Source organism: Carcharodon carcharias, chromosome 10 (genome assembly GCF_017639515.1).
Source record: "Carcharodon carcharias isolate sCarCar2 chromosome 10, sCarCar2.pri, whole genome shotgun sequence".
NCBI classification, from domain to species: domain Eukaryota; kingdom Metazoa; phylum Chordata; class Chondrichthyes; order Lamniformes; family Lamnidae; genus Carcharodon; species Carcharodon carcharias.
This window is the reverse complement of record NC_054476.1, coordinates 22,942,875-22,962,213: the sequence shown is the minus strand read 5'-3', so window position 1 is coordinate 22,962,213 and position 19,339 is coordinate 22,942,875. Positions and strand designations below refer to the sequence as shown.

Genomic DNA, 19,339 nt, shown 5'->3' with positions numbered 1-19,339 from the left:
ACTGCTGGATTCGTCCTCAATTTCCCAGTGGCTATTAAAAGCCACCTGGGAGATTTTCAAATGATAATTCTGTGATTTAATTCTGTAATTCGTAACTCCCAGCTACAGTCCATTCATGAATGTTGATGATTACATTTGCGTCAGCCGCACAGGCACCGCATGATGACATAGACCAGGGGTGGGAAATCTTTTTCTTACCATGGGCCATTCACACATAGACAACATCAGTCATGGGACATTCACACACATAGACAACATCAGTCACGGGCCATTCGCACATAGACAACATCAGTCATGGGCCGCACACACATAAAAATCAACTTAATTTTGTTTTTTTTTTAAAGAGAATACAGAAACATTCAACATACCCGCTGTTTTAATGCGCTAACTGAATTTGAATATTATATTGTTAAATATTCTTATAGTAATTTTGCTGAAGTTTTTATCCAAAGCAAATTCGCAATGATGATGGTAATGCTATTTTGAAGGCACTATTGTCATAGGTTTATGTTTTTAGAAATCTTGCTGCAGGCTGGATGAAATTGAGCAATGGGCCGGATTCGGCCCACGGGCCATTGGTTCTGACTCTGACACAGACGTTACCAATGTGACTCCAACATGTACTGCACTTACTAATGTCGCTGCTGCTGCTGCTTGTTATTTTCCCACTGGCACTGTTTGAGCCTCGAGACGACCTCTACCTGTAGCTGAAAGAACTTGAAGTAAGAGGGAGCGCTAGAAAAATTACATTGATTTAAAAGGCCTAGAAAGGTCACTAGTCTGAAGACAGTATAATCAGTGAGGCTGCTGATTTAGCAACTTGTTGTTTCTGAAGTTGCATTCATTTTGTTGAAAAAGTGTTTGACTTGGTAATTTGTTGGGCATTAGGACATGGTAGCAACCGAACAGGAAACGATGACCTAGGTTCTGCATAGACCCTGGGCCTTTCTGGTGCCATATCAGTCATTAAGGTTCCAGCGTGTTACTTCAACTCTGAAGAGACAGTGGACGGGAGCGTCACCGATTTTTAACACAATGCTGTTTTATGTGTTTTCTTCTAATCTTGAGACGTTGAACACAACTCGTGTTGGAAGCCAGAATTAAACAGTTAAAAGAGCCTGAGGTGATCATTGCACTGGAGAGAAAGGAGAAGCCAAAAATTAGAAATAAATAGCAACAAACTGAACCTGGGAGAGTGGCCATGGGAAGTGGAATGAGATGGTGGGGTGGATGAGAAATTGGACGCAAAAAAATTCACCCGCTCAGGCCACAGCGCCAGCTTTTCATGATATCGGTTCCACCGACATCTCCCAGGATATGTCCAGCCAGAGTTGGCAAATCTAACTCCCAGGTAGTGGGTGAGAGCAAGCTATTTGACACTGGAAGGCAGTGCAACAAACCCCATTCTTCACTGAATTTTCCACTCTGTTACCCATCAATGCTTAGGGAAATGGTGTGCTCCAACTATTGCCCAATTGAGATCAGCTGACACTGCACTGACCAAGAGTCAACTCTGGAATCTGCTGGTCTGTGTGACATTAGTACAACTTCACCTTGTACCCCTCCAAGATCACCAGGAAAGCTCCAGTGTCTAAATCGTCAGAACCAGGTAGAAAATACCACCAATTGTCATCTTTTGCATATGAGAACCATGGCTGTATCACAAACCTCCTCTGTGAAAGTCTGTGATACTGAAACCACAATCTCTCCATGCAGCAACACTAGACTACATCATGCAATCAATAATTCTCCAAATTTTCCATTTTTTTAAAAAAAGAGGCAAAATATAAAGTAACTCATGTTTTAATGCATGCAGGAATCACAGAGTAAAGACGAATAAGATCAGTAAACCCACTTGATGTGAATCCAAAAAGTGGTCTTGACTGACTTGGAACCCCATCACAACAAATTCTGAGTTTGTAACCACTACTTAGCTACAGAATTACAGTTTCAAAGAACAAAAAGCTGGAAAATCTAGTATCCCTGTCACCATTTCAACTTTTTGATGTGCTCAGATCATGGCTTATCAGCACATTGATGTGTATTGAATCCATCAACACATCTTTCACATCAATGGTACCATACACAATTTAATATGACATTACAGTATCAAATTCATACAAGACTATTACCTTGCTAGATGTCCTCATAAATCTGAAACATATGCATACCTCAGCTATTGTACATAAAAAAAGTCAGTTTAGAGTATCGCAGATGCTGGTGGAAATGTGAATCCAGTGCAAATTTTAACAATAAAGAGAATTTTGGATGCTTTCAAAAGATGTGAGGTTCACATGAAAGCTTTATTATGAAGAGCACATCTTTCAAACTGTCCAACAACAATTTGGTTGTAAAAGTTGTGACAGACTCACATTTCTTCTGTTGTTTGTGAGACTATGAATTGACTGCTGGCTGTGTGCAGGAATATCTGACTTCTAGCATTGCCCCTTTAAATAATAACCACTTATTGAGAGAGGTGTCACCAGTCAGCCTTATGGCAGGCTGACAGAATGGGGTAGTAGGAGGCACAAATTAACTCCAGAGGGAGTAATAAAACAATATAATGTACTGTATCCCATATGGCTTATTTTCTGAAGACATCATTCCTTCCTTCCCCCTCCTCCTTAGCAGAAAGCAACAGGAAGGATGTGTGGTATAGTACATTTCTTCATTCTTTCCTGTTAGAACTGTTACAAGGTACAGTTAGTGGTTTGAATGATATGTCAGGCTGAGGATTTTACATTAATTTAATATTGCTTTAGAATTGGATGGTACAAACTAGATTTCCAAATAAAGGGAAGAGGTGAGCTGGGTACATTTGGTGGATATATTTCATGGGCAGGGGGGACATTAATTATAACAGATCTCAGTAATTGGCAAAATTCTCATTAAAGAAAGAGCGAATTTAATAATTATACTGAAAACAACACTTGCTGTCCTTATTCTGTCGGACCCTTCCCTATTAATATAAATTTCTCATGACAAGTGTGCTACTGAGTTGAATCTGTCCCCAGAATTATCAATATGCTGGTAAGCCATGATCTGAACACATCTAAAAGTTGAAATGGTGACAGGGATTCTAGATTTTCCAGCTTTTTGTCCTTTGAAACTGTAATTCTGTCGTCAGGTAATGGATACAGACTCAGGGTTTGTTGTAGTGGAGTTCCAAATCAGTCAAGACCACTTTTTGGATATACATCAAGTGGGTTTACTGATCTTATTTTTGTTCCTCTTTACTCCACAATTCCTGCATGCCTTAAAATATGAGTTACTTTTTGTTTTGCATCTTTTAAAAAATATTTTGAAAAAGTTGGAGAATTATTGATTGCATGCTGCAGTCTAGTGTAGCTGCAAGGAGAGATTGTAGTTTCAGTATCATACAGACCTTCACAGAAGAGGTTTGTGATACAGCCATGGTTCTCATATGCAAAAGATTACAATTGGTGGTATTTTCTGCCTGGTTCTGTTTACTTTCGGTGACGATTTAGACACTAGAGCTTTCCTGATGACCTTGGGGGGTAAAAGGTAAAGTTGTACTAATGTCACACAGACTAGCAGATTCCAGAGTTGACTCCTGGTCAGTGCAGTGTCAGCTGATCTCAACTGGGCAGCACTTGAAGCACACCATTTCCCTAAGCATTGGTGGGTAACAGAGTGGAAAATTCACTGAAGAGTGGGGTTTGTTGAGATGCCTTCCAGTGTCAAATAGCTTTCTGTCACTCATTGTCTGGGTGTACATGTTCAAAATGATCACTAAATATTACTGGCACCTGTGTAATTATATCCTTGCATCATTTAGCATTTTTGGGCGAGCAGAGAGAAAATTGGGAGTTCATGGTGGAGGCGATGAGAGAAGTCTAGATATTATTGTTATCACTGATAGTGATGGTAGGTTGAGTGCATCCCATGCTTGGGACTGGTTCAAAGGATCTCTTGAAGGCTGCTAGTCATGTCAAACTCACAAGCTCAGCTTTTGGCAAACTCCGTGACAAGAGAGGAATCGATTTACAGACTAGGCTTAATGTCTATAGGCTACCGTTCTGACAACCCTGCCATTTGCCTGTGAAAATTGGGCAACATATGCACAACATATTAAGAAACTAAATCACTTGCACCTAAGTTGCCGGAGATGTCTAATGATGATCAGATGGTAAGAATTGAAACTGAAGTTCTTAACTAAGCTAGCATGCCAAGGATAGATGCTCTGATCACTTGAAAGCATGGTTACGCTGGTCAGATCATGTGCTGCAAATGTCTGATGAATGAATTCCAAACAGGATCTTTTATGGCACATTGAAAACTGTGAAATTATTTCATCGTCAGCAAAAAAAAATGTTTGAAAAAATTGCTGGAAACCTCCTCAGAAACATATCGTGAAACAGATGTTCATATGTGGGAATAACTTTCTCCAGAAAGCTTGGCCAAAAGAAAAGACATCCATGGTGGCATCTTCTACTATGAAGCTTGTTGCACAGCTTGTCTCATCTACGAAACCAAGATCCCAACTTGGGGCGGAATATAACGGCAGAGGGATTTTACATTCCCACTGAAGTCAATGGAGTTTGGAATAGCTTGCCACGTTTTACGGCCCCATCTGTGCTGCGAAAAGGCCGTAAAATTCTAGCCTTCGCATATGCAGGATCCATTTTCCGTTATGTGGATACTCATTCCCAGCAAAGATTGGTCTTATCAGCCTAAAAACTGACTGTAGAAAATTCTGACTGACTTCTTTTATCATGAAGGATGAATAAACATGTTGTTGTCTTTTTTAAAATTGTTTTATCATTCTATCGCATGTTTTAATGAACGACAATGTACATGTACTTCTTTCTTAAATTCAATGTTTTCACTTTTTTCACACTAGAGACATTTTATATGTGGGACTTCCAGAATTATAGGATTTACTTTTTTATCTTTTGGTAAGTCAAATTTAACAAGTAATATTTACATTGAACAGATCGATCTGGTCAGAACCATAGATATTAATATTAATTGTCAGTCTTGGTTAAGTGATAATTGACATCTTTAAATTAGGAGGTCGGAGGTTCAAGTCCCACACCAGACACTTGAGCCTATATTCTCAGCTGCCATTTCAGGACTGAGGGAGTGCTCCAATACCACAGCCACTGCCTTTTGGATGAGATGTTAAACCAAGGGCCCATCTGCTCTTTCAAGTGTTTGTAAAAGATTTCATGAAACTATTTGGCCAACATTTATCCCTCAACCAAAACCCCAAAAACAAATTATCTGGTCATTGTCTCATTCTTTTTTGTGGCACTTTACTAAGCACAAATTGACTGCTGCATTTCCTATATTACAACAGTGACTACACTTCAACAAGTACTTCATTGGCCAAAAAGTGCTTTGAGGTGCCCTGAAGCTATGAAAGGTACTATCTAAATGCTAGTTCTTTCTTTCTATATTTCCCTCATTCAATATGGCTAAAACACTGGACCAGTGGATGAGCTGCTCTTGGCCAACATTAGTGCTGCCTTACCCAGGAAACCTTGTTTAAGCTAATTATCAGCAGTTGCTACTTTCTCTAATGTTTTGGCTCTCCCCCCCACCCCTCCCCCCCCCATTGTAGAAGCACATGTCCTCTCTTAGTGCTATCTCACAACAACATGGCTAATGTCAGAAACTCAGATGATATGGGACGTTGTAGGTGCAAACCTGTTCTACAGCTACAACACACTCTACAGTTTGTTTCATTCCCTAATTAAATAATGCACTTTTGTGAAAATTTATTCAACTTACCATAACTATTAATTCTGTTATGCTGCACTTTTGGCAACAGTCCCAACAGCTAGTTATGAAGATGCTAAGTTTGAACTGGTATCAACATAAGTTAGAGTTGTACCAATACAATTTGCTTTGGTGGCTCTAAGCAGGTTGCAGGTTCAAGTCCAACTTCAAATGCCTGAGAACAAAATCTATGCTGACACTTCAGTGCATTACTCAGGGAGTGCTGTACTGTCAGAGGTGGTGTCTTTCAGGTGAGGCTATATCTGCCTTCTCAGGTGGATGCAAGAGTTTCCATGGCAATGGTAGACTCCTCGTGGTGCAAGGACATTGAAGCTGTGAGCAATTTCGTCATCTCTTGTGGCTTCTCTCGTAGCTGAAGAGTCTGATGTGGAATTGTTATGGACATTCACAGGAATGGTAGTTCAAATTGTCATTGCTGATGTTTGGGGGAACTTTTGCAGCTGCACCACCCCCTGCCTTCCTCCGGGCACATCGGATGTTGCAAGTTTGACATAGCTAGCCCTCAAAACATACTGAACCAAATTTCAGTGCTTGTCTGCTCATGGGCCAGTCGGCTGTAGTGTTTTCCCAAGAGAGGTTGTCTGCAATGTAGACGTTTGTAAGGCTCCTTTTAAGCATGTACTTGTGTCATTTGTACTGACCACCTTGATGTCATGTTCCCTGAGACAGTTCCCCATAGAAGATCTGCTTGGGGCTTCTATAGTCATCCAGGCAGGAGACATGACTTGCCTATCTAAGATCGATATTCTGGAGAGTGATCTCCATGCTGTTGAGCCCAGCACCATGAAGAACCTCATTGTGATTTTGTCCTGTCATCGAATTCTCATGATGGACCACAGATGTCTTTGGTGGATGTGTTCCAGATCTTTGATGCCTTTGGCAGACCCAGGATTCTGCACCCTACAGCAGGGTAGTAAGGACAAATGCCTGGCAGAGTTTGATTTTAGTATTCAGCTTAATGCCAAGGTGCTTTCAGACCCTATCATGGTGTTGGCTATAGGCAAAACTCACTTTCTGATGTGGGCACAGATATCTTCATCAATAATGGCATCTCTAGAGAGCACACTGCCAAATCAAGAGAGTTTTTCTACAGCCTTGAGACTGGTGGCATCCAATGATCATGTCTGGTGCTGCATTGTGTGTGTCTGACACTGGCTCAAACATAACCTTGCAGGCACTGATTTTCAGATCACTGTGCTCTAGCTGCCTGCTGTTTGTGGGATCTTGCTGTGCATAATTGGCTGTCATGTTTCCTACAACAGTGACTGCACCTTTAAAAAGTACTTCATTGGCTGTAAAGCGCTTTGGGGCTTTTGAGGTCTTAAAAAACATTATTTACATGCAAGTCTTTTTTTTCACTTTCTAACTAATTTTAATATATAACTCTGCCAAATACGGCTATCCATCTTTGAACTTCTAGTTAGCTCCTCCCAGGTAGAAGGCATCACTCGGATCAGAGGTCAGTCAACAGGACTGTATGCATGGGTTGCCTACGTGTAGACATGGAATTACATAGAATTAAATTACATAGAATTTAACAGCGCGGAAACAGGCCATTCGGCCCAACTGATTTATGCCGCTGTTTATGCTCCACACGAGCCTTCTCCCACTTGAATTCATCTAACCAGTTCTGCTAAAAAACCTGTCTTCCTCCCTCCCACAGTAAATGAGAGAGCAATGGGCTTCTTCCTCCATGCTGTTTCACCAGACTGCACTTGCGGTTTCTTCTGTAACTTTGAACGTCTTCCTGTTCACTGCGGAAAAAAAAATAAACGCGCCGTTAAAACAAAAAAAAAAGGCACGAAAATACTTCTCAACGCTGCCGCTGTTTAGCTAGATAAATGCTGCCTGCTTGAAAAGCTACTATTGAAATAAAGGTCACCAGGAAGGGGAGAGAAACAACCTGATGCTGCTAGTCCCACTGTCAGTCCCGAACTGTACAGCTCGCAGCTGCTGAGAAACCGGGCCTGGAGCAGTGGAGTTATACTCATCCCTGTACAAAGCAAATTTTAAGCAGTGGTTTCCTGTGCACGCAGGAATTTCTGTGCTATATGCCAGCCCTCAGGCAATGTAACCACAACTGCTGTGAAAATGCTGTTGAGGGCTGCACTGAAGGAGGCGTAGTATAAAAAACGCACGATAACTCTGCAAAACATTACATCAGGTTTAACTGTTTAACAATTTGTTTGAATTTTTATCACCTATATTTACAAGCTTCACACTGTACTAAATATGCCATGCATATTAATATCAGGATCTCTAAAATTATTACTTAGTGAGAAGTTTCCTATGGTTTTTTTTAATATAAAAGGGATACTTTCACTTTGTAACCATTAATCCAAGGACAAATATATTGGAAAATCAAAAAAATTAGTATATTGTTATATTCCAGAAGTAAATTCTCCTTTTTAAAATTTTATTTTGGCTGGGCCAGCATTTATTGCCCATCCCTAGTTGCCCTTGAGAAGGTGGTGGTGAGCTGCCTTCTTGAATCGCTGCAGTCAATGTGGTGTAGGTACACCCACAGTGTTGTTAGGAAGGGAGTTCCAGGATTTTGACCCAGCCACAGTGAAGGAACGGCGATATATTTCCAAGTCAAGATGGTGAGTGGCTTGGAGCGGAATTTCCAGGTGGTGATGTTCCCACCTATCTGCTGCCCTTGTCCTTCTAGATGGTAGTGGTCGTGGGTTTGGAATTCTCCTGTTGCAGCTTTATCGTCTCCCTCAACATTTTTATTAAGCTGGAGGTGGAAATTCTCTTTTGTCGAACATACAGCACAGAAAAAGGCGAGTGGGCCCAACTGGTCCAAGACACAGCTGAAATCTACACCTTCCAGAGTTACCACAACCTGACATATTTTGTGATTTGAAAAAAGAAAATGCTGGAAACACTCAGCAGGCCAGGCAGCATCTGCGGAGAGAGAAAGAGTCAACGTTTCAAGTCAATGACCTTTCATCAGAATTGGGAAAAGTTAGAAATGTACCAAGTTTTAAGCAAATAACTGAAGCAGAAAAGGAGGTATGAAAGAACAAAAGGAAAAATCCATGATAGGGTGGATAGCAAAATAGGTAAAATGAAGCGAGGGATGATGGTGCAAGGCAAAAGGATACAATAATGGGGCACATAAAGAAATAACAGATGGGACTACAGCAGGGTTAAATGGAATGGTGTAATCATCAGCAGTGTTTAACTTTATGCATTAATATTTTGTGATTTGATTTTATGTGATATGCTGTTTATGGTTGAAGAGCAAGGTTAACTTCTATTTATTCTATAATAAAAGCTAATTGCACTATATTTCACAAGATGCACACGTATCTGTGTCACAAATTCACTCAATCAGCTACCTTCACCAATACCCTAATAATTAGGGTATAGTAGCATAGTGGATATTTTACTGAACTACGAATATATGAATTAGGAGCAGGAGTAGGCCACTTGGCCCCTTAAGCCTGGTCCGCCATTCAATAAGATCATGGTTGATCTGAATGTAACCTCAACACCACATTCCTGCCTACCCCCAATAACCTTTCAATGTTCCAGATGCTTGGACAAATAATCTGGAGAGACAAGTTCAAATTCCACCACAGCTGCTGGGGAAATTTAAATTAACTTAATCAAATAAATCTGGAAGTAAAAATTAGTATTTGTAATGGTGACCATTAAATTGTCATAAACCCCATCTGGTTCACTAATGTCCTATAGAGAAGTAAATCTGCCATCATTATCCACTCTGGCCTATATCTGATTATAATTTAATTTATGTATTCATCGGATATGGGCATCCCTGGCAAGGCCAGCAATTGTTGCCCATTCCTAATTGCCCTTGAACTGAGTGGCTTGCTAGGCCATTTCAAAGGACAGTTAAGAGTCAACCACATTGCTGTGGGTCTGGAGTTACATGTAGGCCAGGCCAGCTGATTTTCTTCCCTAAAGGACATTGGTGAACCAGATGCATCCTTACAACTGAAGATAGTTTCATGCTCACCATTAATGAGACAATATTTCAATTCCAGATTTTAGTAATTGAATTTAAATTCCATCAGCATCATTTAAATTCTACCACCACCATATCCACAGAGAATTAGCCTGGGCCTCCAGATTGCTAGTCCAGTGACATTACCACTGCGCCTCATCTCCCCTCCTAAAGCAATGCAGCTAACTCTATCCTCTGAAATGGTCTAGTAAGTCACTCAATTGTATTCTAGAAGAGGCTCACCACTACCATCTTAAGTGCCATTGGGGATGGGCAATAAATGCTGGGCTTTGAAGTGGTGCCCACATCACAATAATGAATTTAAAAGAAAAATTGCAATGTCAACAGCTGTCATTTTGCATCAAATTGCTGCACATGGAATGCAGAAGAGAAAAGTATTGAAAATACATATACCTGACAGTTCTGGAAGTGTGATGAAATGTCAGTGACCTGAAACATTAACTCTGAATCTCTCTCCACAGATGTTGCCTGATCTGCTTAGGGTTACAGCATTTCCACTTGTATTTCAGCCTGACAGGGTTGACATTGTATTACACTATTACATTCATACTAAACCAGGAAACATAGGAACACCACTAGGACATTCAGCCCCTCATGCCTGTTCAGTCATTCTATAAGATTCTACACTGTACCTCTTCAGAGGGTGTCATGCCCAAAACTGAACACAGAACTCCAGATGGTGCCTGACCAAGTTCTGTACAACTGAAGCATAACTTGCTCTCCTTTGCATTCCAGTCCATCTGAGATTAAGGTCAAAATTTCCATCAGCTGTTTTGATTATTTCTTGTGCACTAGTTTTTAGTGATTTGATACATAGATACCCAAATCCCTTTGCTCCTCTACAGTTTCTTACCACTAAGAAAATATTTTGGTGTGTCTTGGATCGAAGTGGAGAACCTCACACTTCCTAGTATTGAATTCCATCTGCCACAGTTTTGCCCATTGTGCCCCTTAACTTATTGGCACATGTAAGGTATATGTGCCATGTCTCCTAACTTAGTGCCAGCTGCAAACTTAGATGAAGGTATAAAGAGACAAATATCCAAGGAATTGAGAGATATTGTGACTAGCTAGGGTCCTTTTACAGATCCCTGGCAAATGCAACTTGTCATATCCAAACAATCAGAAAATATTTCCTTTATCTCTATTCTCTTTCTCCTATTTCTCAACCAATTGCCAGCTCATCTACAGTTCAAAATTATGTGATTGGATAGAAAATCATTGTTTCCTAAGATGCAGTCCAAACTGGGAGCACCAATCCATGGGGACATCCTTGAGAGGAGGGAGTGCAAGAGCTGGACAGGTTGAATTGGGACCGCAGGATCCCTCTTCGCTTTCTTTAGCCTACCCATCACCAACTGTAAAAACCAAAAGCTGCCATAGCAGAAACCAGTAAAACAGCACCTGCAAGATTCTAAGGAAAATGGTTCTAAAGGAATGGATAGAAAATCATGGGTTTCTACGATACACTCCGAACTGGATCAAGTGTCATCAGATGTCATCGGCACTGCTAAAGAAGTGATCTAGTGAACTCAAAGAGCATGCCAATGCCAAGTAGTAGTTTTTTTTATTCGTTCATGGGATGTGGGCATTGCTGCCTAGGCCAGCATTTATTGCCCTTGTTCAGAGGGCATTTAAGAGTCAACCACTTTGCTGTGGGTCTGGAGTCACATGGTTAAGATGACAGATTTCCTTCTCTAAAGGACATTAGCGAACCAGATGGGTTTTTTGTGATAATTGGCAATCATCAGGCTTTTAATTCCAGATTTTTGTTGAATTCAAATTTCACCATCTGCTGTGGCGGGATTCAAACCAGGGTCCTCATAGAATTAAAAGTCCTTTTGTCTATGACATCTTTGGCAATCGCTCCATTGTCTCCATCTATCATTGGCCCTTTATCCAGTTTCACCTATCCCACCACCCCTTCAACAGCTTATATTTCACCTCGTTTCTATTTATCTTCAGTTCTGAAGAAGAGTCATATGGACTCGAAACATTAACTGTCTTCCTCTCCACAGATGCCATCAGACCTGCTGAGTTTTGCCAGCTATTTTTGTTTTTGTCCTGGGTCTCTGGAATACTAGTCCAGTGACAATACCATTATGCCACCACCTCCCCATAAATTATATTCTCATCATTGATGATTCAGGGGTAGTACCAGAAAGTCAGCAAACAAACAGTCACGCAACTAGGAATTAACTGAATTCCCCAGTGAAAAGCTCTACTTCGGTTTTTTTCCCCTATTCGCAGAAAAATATGGGATCCACATTCCTGTCACCTGACAGTTACTTCCATAGCACGCTGCAAACAGGCCATTTTTGGCCTAATTCCTGAAACCGAGTTCACAATTACAACTTAGCCTTGAGTCAGTGGCTATCACATTGGCAAGTAGGCATGTCGTGATACAGATTTTAAGTGACATTGTTTGGAGGACAGAAACAGGAGAATCACAGTCAGGAACATGTTTCGACAGCCGGAGACTTGGTGAAACCGCATTTTATTTTTGCTCTGACACCGCAAAAAACTTCCCTTTTGGATTCAACCCGCCCCAAGAGTCTGCCATAACAAACACTCAAGTAACCATTGCCGGAATCAGGCAACATCTGCACACTCGTCACCTCAACGAACGACATAAACTGAAGTTAAAGGGACAACTTAGGCTCAGAATGTACCTCTTTTAAAAATCTTTGCGAATACGGTTGTCCAGTCACTGAAATACAGTACGTCTAGCAATGGTTTTGAGGCTCAGACTCACAGCAGCATACGACTAGTGTCAAATAGAGCTGAACATGGGAATCCCGACTGAACTCTCGATCCGGTTAAAATGTTTCAGCCGGGTTTTCCAATTCACCCCTTAGGGCCAAGTACAAGTCCCGTAACTTTGAACGTTTTTTTTAGTCAACGAACCGTCTTGGGGTGGGGGAAGAAACGTCCGCGCTGTAGCTCGGGCAGGGTAGCTTTCCTATTTGATACCAATCCTCAGAAGTTCCCCATATAATGCCACCCCTTGTCCCGGGGGGCAGTGAATTCGAGGGTCACTGTGAATGTCGGTGCTGGGCTCTATATGCTTTCGGTGCATTTTGGCAGGATGTTAGGATGAGGGATGGGAAAGGTTTCTGGGTTTTTTTTTTACCTCCCTCCCAGAAGAGGCAGCCCAGCCGCGAACCCGCCTGTGCGGTTCTATCGGTTTCACGGGACGCGCTGAAATGACAAGCGCTGATAGAACGGGCTGCGTCAGTTACAGGCGCCGCTCCGCCTCTGTGTTGACACAAGAAGGTCAATTAGGACAGCAGAGCGAGCACAGACACGGGGGGTGGGGGGGGAATGGTGGAAGCCAGGCCAGGCCACTCGCTCCTTCTAATTGTTACTCTTGACACTGAAACTGACACACACCAGATTCCAATGTCTCCAAGGCGACCGCCGTCACGTGATCTGCGTATTTTTTTTGTTACGCCATGGGCGCAGGCGTGCTTGCAGCTACTTTTCCTCGAAGAATTGGCGCGTTTACTGGAAGGGGGTGGTATAGCGTGTAGCTTTGAGGGTTGGAGGGATGAGATGGAATGGGGGCGGGAAGAGCTGCATAAAACGCTTTTGGGATCACCTGATTTATCCTGGGATCAATATTGGTCTGGATTCGTTCTGTAACATCAATAAAAACAGAGTCTGCTGAAACGTTTTAGCAAGTCAGGCGGCATTATATGGGGAGAGAAACTTTATAGCCTTGCCGGAAGGTAGGCTACGGTGCATGAAATTCAGATTTAGACACTGTTTCATACACTGAACAGCCAGATAGAAGGGAGAAATTGACGTTTTTAGCAGAAGACATTAAGGATGTTTTGATCTTCCCAACGTTGAACGTTAGCTCGCCCACTCTTGTGGAGCAAATGAGAGAAGTCATATTGCCGAGGCTGGCAGTGGAGATTTAGAGCTGTGTTGGCAGCATACATACAAGGACAGATTGGCCCCCTATGTGGAAATTTCCCAAGTGCCCCTCTTAATAATGGTTCCATAGTGCAAATGAGGGATACCCTTCTTTCAGAATGTGAATCCTGAGGAATCCCCATCAAGCCCAACCTCCGCCCCCTCCCCCGGCCCCCCACACGCCCCTAGAATGGGGAGTTAGTCTGTCCTTGACTCACGAATGCGATCACATGCCCATGAGTAACAGGAGGGCCAACAAGTACCATAAATGTTGGCACATAAATGGACATTTGAAGCCTCAAAATCCGTCGAAAAACGGAGGTCGATTTATATGCCGAGTATAAAAGTGAACAGCCAGTGTGGGTGGTCACCATTCTAAAATGTCATTGGCATACACTACAAAGACTGGGAGCGTCTCAAACTCTTACATAGTTTCACAACACAGCCCCATTGTCTGCTTAATCCTAACGGTGCTTCTCCTGTTTCTGTCCCCCATCCCAAAAAATCTGCATCACTACATGTATACTTGCCCATGTGGTAGCCACTGACTTAAGGCTAAGTTGTAATTGTGAACTTGGTTTCAGGAATTAGGCCAAAGATGGCCTGTTTACAGCATGCTATGGAATAACTGACAGGTGACAAGAATGTGGATCCCATATTTTTCTGCAAGTAGGAAAAAAATACCTAAGTAGAGCTTTTCACTGGGTAATTCAGTTAATTCCTGGTACAGGCAAGTAAAACATTAATTGTTGGGTGACTACTAATACAAGTATAGTATGTTGTAGCTGAAAAGTGCAGCTGGGCAGGGGAGTCAATTTATATGCCAAGTATATGCAAAAGCATGATTTCTAGGGCTGGAAAAATTGGGTCGTTTTTATGTTGGGTTGACTTATATGCTGCAGTTCACAGTAAATGGTAATAAGAAGAATCCAAAGAAGGACTTTGTAAATATTTCAGGAAGGTTGCTTATGTTCACAGTTTCTTGTGAATTTCTAATAGCATTTAAAATGAACTTTAGAAATAGTCATTCAGGGTCAGAGGAAAAAGCCACTCCAAGAGATGTTCTGGGACAAGTAAGACTGGAACTCACAAAATTGATCCCATGAAGGTTGGATCACAGAAAAAAGGTGGAAAAATGGAGGAGGATGAAGTGGTCGACTCTGTATTGCAGAACACTTACAATAATAAGATCACTGAGTATTTTGCTCGGTGCTGCAGCATAAAATAAATAATGTATTTAATTACAATTAAATATCTAAGATATAAAATATAAAGAGTACTATATACAATGTAAATAGCACAAGATATAAATATGCATACAATGAAAAAGTTCATAATAATTAATCAGAATTCCCCTGGTTGGGGAATCTAGAACAAGCGGGCCCAGTTTCAGGATAAGGGGCGATCGCTCAGAACTGAGTTGAGGAAAAATGTCTTCACTCAATGGGTTGTGAATCCTCAGAATTTTTTTTACCCCAGAGGGTTGTGGATGCTCCATTATTGGATATATTTAAGGCTGAGATAGACAGAATTTTGGTCTCTCAGGCATTCAAGGGATGTGGGTGGGGGTGGTGATAGGGGTGGGCAGGAAAATGGAGTTGAAGCCCAAGGTCAGTCATGATCATATTGACTGGCAGAGTAGGCTCGACAGGCTGTATTGTCTTCTCCTAATCCTATTGTTTTTTTTTAAAGAATTTCTTTGGCTGGATTATGAAAATCTTTATAAAAATTTGGTTTCTGATAAAGTGCCCTCTGTTGGCTTGGCATTCTCACAGGACTTATCTAAAATATTATTGTGCTGAATCATATTTTATTGAAATATTTTATCTTCACTAAGCAGGTAGAAAAACAGCCTTTTCTCCAATCAAGTATCAACATTTAGAAGGACTTCAGTCTTGTTTCAGACTCATGTCTTTAATCTTTTAGGTGTGAAAATATTTCGCATAACTTTTGAAGTGATGTTTTCCAGAAATACACTATTTTAACTAAATAGGAAATCACATTTGAGGACAAATGTCAGCTGCTTTCAGAAATCAAAGTTTTATTTTGCCTTTTCTAAATATTTTGAGCCTTACTTGGAATAATTGTTGGCCTTCCCTGTTACTGCCCTCAAATGGTCATCCACTCGCTTTTCCAGAATTGCTTTATCCAATTCAGGGTTGTGGGGAGTCAGAACCTATCCCAACAGGCAACGGATGCTAGGCAGAAACACCCAGTCCATCACAGGGCACACACTCATATAGAGGGGTAACTTACTGGAGTCAATCCACCTATAACCAGCACATCTTTGGATGGTAGGAGGAAACTAGAGCACCCAGAGAACATACAAACACCACACAGACAGACACCTGAGGTTAGGATTGAACCCAGATTCCTAGAGTTGTGAGGTAGCAGCACTAACCACTGCACCACCCTCAAACGATCATTATTTATGTGTAAATTCAGATAATGTTAACATGCTATTTGACTGTGGAGGGTTTCACAGCTGAGCCCAATCTTCTCTTGGGTAAGGATTTCCCCATGGCCAGTAGTTGTAGTGACACTGTAAATATTTCAGGAAGTTTGCTTATGTTCACAGTTTCTTGTGAATTTCTAATAGCATTTAAAATGAACTTTAGAAATAGTCATGGAGAGATGTTGCTGACACATGGGGTAGCAAATATGATCAGCAACTGTTCACATTTGAGTGTTTTACGACACAAATTCCTCTTGGTGCTGTTTAACAGCTGGTTTGATTATACTTAAAACAAATAACTTGCTCCAGAACAATGTAGAGGAGGAAATAAGCTATTAACAGCCCTGATAGTAATTCCTAGCTCACAGGGACAAGAGGAGATCGTATGGTGTGCCATCTGTACAGTTTAATTCCAAGTTTTAAACATATTATGTGGTATAAAGTGTAAAGTGAAATATGCTTTCAACAGCATTATTTGTGTATTGGTGGATGGGGGAACAACTCAATGAAATCCAGGCCACCAGCATTTTGGTGCATTCTTGATAATGAATGGGTTCCTCTTCAGTGCATGACAATTAGGGTTCTTTTTTTAATTCATTCATGGGATGTGGGCGTCACTGGCTAGGCCAGCATTTATTGATCATCCCTAATTGAGAAGGTTGTGTTGAGCTGCCTTCTTGAACCGCTGCAGTCCATATGGTGTAGGCACACCCACAGTGCTGTTAGGGAGAGAGCTCCAGGATTTTAACCCAGCAACAGTGAAGAAACAGCAATATATTTCCAAGTCAGGATGGTGAGTGGCTTGGAGGAGAACTTACAGGTGGTGGTGGTGTTCCCAGCTATCTGCTGCCCTTGTCCTTCTAGATGGTAGTGGTCATGGGTTTGGAAGGTGCTGTCTAAGGAAGCTTGGTGAGTTCCTGCAGTGCGTCATGTAGATGGTACACACCACTGCCACTGTGCATCAGTGATGGAGGCAGTGAATATTTGTGGATGAAGTGTCAATCAAGTAGGCTGCCTTTGTCCTGGATAATGTCAATCTTCTTGAGTTGTTGGAGCCGCAGTCATCCAGGCAAGTGGAGAGTATTCCTTCGCACTCCTGCCCTGTGCCATGCAGATGGTGGACAGGCTTTGGAAAATCAGGGGGTGAGTTACTCACCACAGGATTCCTGGCCTCTGACCTGCTTTTGTAGCCACAGTATATGGCTAGTCCAGTTCAGTTTCTGGTCAATGGTAACCCCCAGGTTAATGGGGGATTCAGTGATGGTAATACCATTGAATATCAGGGGGTGAGGGTTAGATTGTCTCTTGTTGGAGGAGGTCACTGCCTGGCACTTGTGTGGTGTGAATGTTACTTGCCATTTGTCAGCCCAAGTGTGGATATTGTCCAGATCTTACTGAATTTGGACATGAGCTGCTTCAGCATCTGAGGAGTTGCAAATGATGCTGAACATTGTGCAATCATCAGCTGACATCCTTACTTCTGACTTTATGATGGAACAAAAGTCATTGATGAAGCAGCTGAAGATGGTTGGGCCTAGGGCACTGCCCTGCGGAACTCCTGCAGTGATGTCCTGGAACTGGGATGATTACCTCCAACAACCACAACCATCTTATTTTGTGCTAGGTATTTTGTGCTAGTGTTTTGCTAGTGCTGCGGGGTGCACGTTAAACTAACTCAGCAGGGTTGTGGGAACTAAGAGAAAATATTAGAGAGGAATACCAGGGTGCACAAAATACTGGGAGGGAAAGATAGCACTAGTATATAGAATAGTAAGTTAATAGGTTAAGTTGGGGCAAGGGAGAAAGTAACAAAACCTAAATCAGGGTTACTATGCATGTATATGAATGCACGGAGTATAGTAAGTAAGATTGGGGAGTTACAGGCATAGATTGCCCTGTGGCAATATGATGTTGTGGAGATAACAGAGACCTGGCTTAAGGAAGGGTAGAACTGGGTGTTAAATATTCCCAGCTACAAGGTGTTCAGAAGAAATAGGAAAAGAGGAAGGGTGGCGGTATTGGTGAAGGAGAGCATTGCTGTGCTGGAGAAAGTGGATGTCCCTGAGGGTTCAAGGACAATTTGGCTAGAGCCAAGGAACAAAAAGGGTGCAATTACATTGCTTGGTGTAGTCAATAGACCGCCAAATAGTGAGAAAGACATAGAAGAATAAATCTGCAGGAAAATTACAGAGAGATGGAAGCATTAGGGGTTGTTGTAATGGGGCACTTTAATTACCCGAATGTAGACTGGGACAGTAGTAGTGTAAAGGGCGGAAAGGGGCAAAGGTTCCTAGATTGTGTTCAGGAAAGTTTTCTACAGCAGTACATGTCTAATCCAACAAGAAAATATACACTGTTGTAACCGGTTCTTGGAAATGAGGTGGGCCAAGTAGATCAAGTGTCAGTGGTGGAACATTTAGAAGACAGTGATCATTGTATTGTACATTTTAGGAAGATGATAGAAAAGGACGGTAGGAAATCCAGAGTAAGAATAATTAACTGGACAAGAGCCAACTTCGATGGGACAGGAACGGATCTGGGCCAGATAGACTGGAACAAAAGATTAGCAGGAAAAACTTAGCCAAACAATGGGCTACATTCAAAAAAGAATTTGTCTGGGCACAATCAAGATAAATTCCATTGAAAGGGAAAGGTAGGGCAAACAAATCCAGAGCTCCATGGATGAAAAAGGAGATTGAAATTAAAATAAAGAAAAAAAGGTGTGCTTATGACAGGTGTCAGGCAGAAAATATAATTGAGAGCCAAGAGGAATACAGAAGGTTCAGAGGGGAGGTGAAAAAGCATATTAGAGAAGCGAAGAGCGATTATGAGAAAAGACTGGCTGCCAACATAAAGGGGAATCCCAAAGTCTCCTTTAGCCATATAAATAGTAAAAGGGTGGTAAAAGGAGGATTAGGGACAATTAGGGACTTAAAAGGGAATTTACACATGGATGAAGGGGCCATGGCTGAGGTATTAAATTAATACTTTGCATCCGTTTTTACCAAGAAGCTAGACGCTACCCAGGCCATGGTGAGAGACGAGGAAACTCTGTCACTAGAAGGGTTCAAAATTGATAAGGAGCAAGTGTCGAATAGACTGTCAGTACTTAAAGTTGACAAGGCACTGGGACTGGATGAGATGCATCCAAAGGCAATTGAAGGAAGTGAGAGTAGAAATTACAGAGGCACTGGCCATAA

At 41.7% G+C, this 19,339-nt stretch overlaps 1 long non-coding RNA gene across 2 annotated transcripts; it reads right to left on the bottom strand.

Annotated features, from left to right (window-relative positions):
- Nucleotides 1–425: 425 nt before the first annotated feature.
- On the bottom strand, nt 426–12,888 carry LOC121282791. Of its 2 annotated transcripts, XR_005944143.1 has the most exons (3): nt 12,436–12,888; nt 5,758–7,520; nt 426–1,135 (listed from the first exon to the last, which is right to left on the bottom strand). It is a non-coding gene; the product is annotated as an uncharacterized LOC121282791 (long non-coding RNA). The 2 variants fall into 2 exon arrangements; XR_005944142.1 differs by lacking the exon at nt 426–1,135 and having other exon boundaries at nt 4,760–7,520.
- Between the last annotated feature and the right edge of the window lie 6,451 nt (nt 12,889–19,339).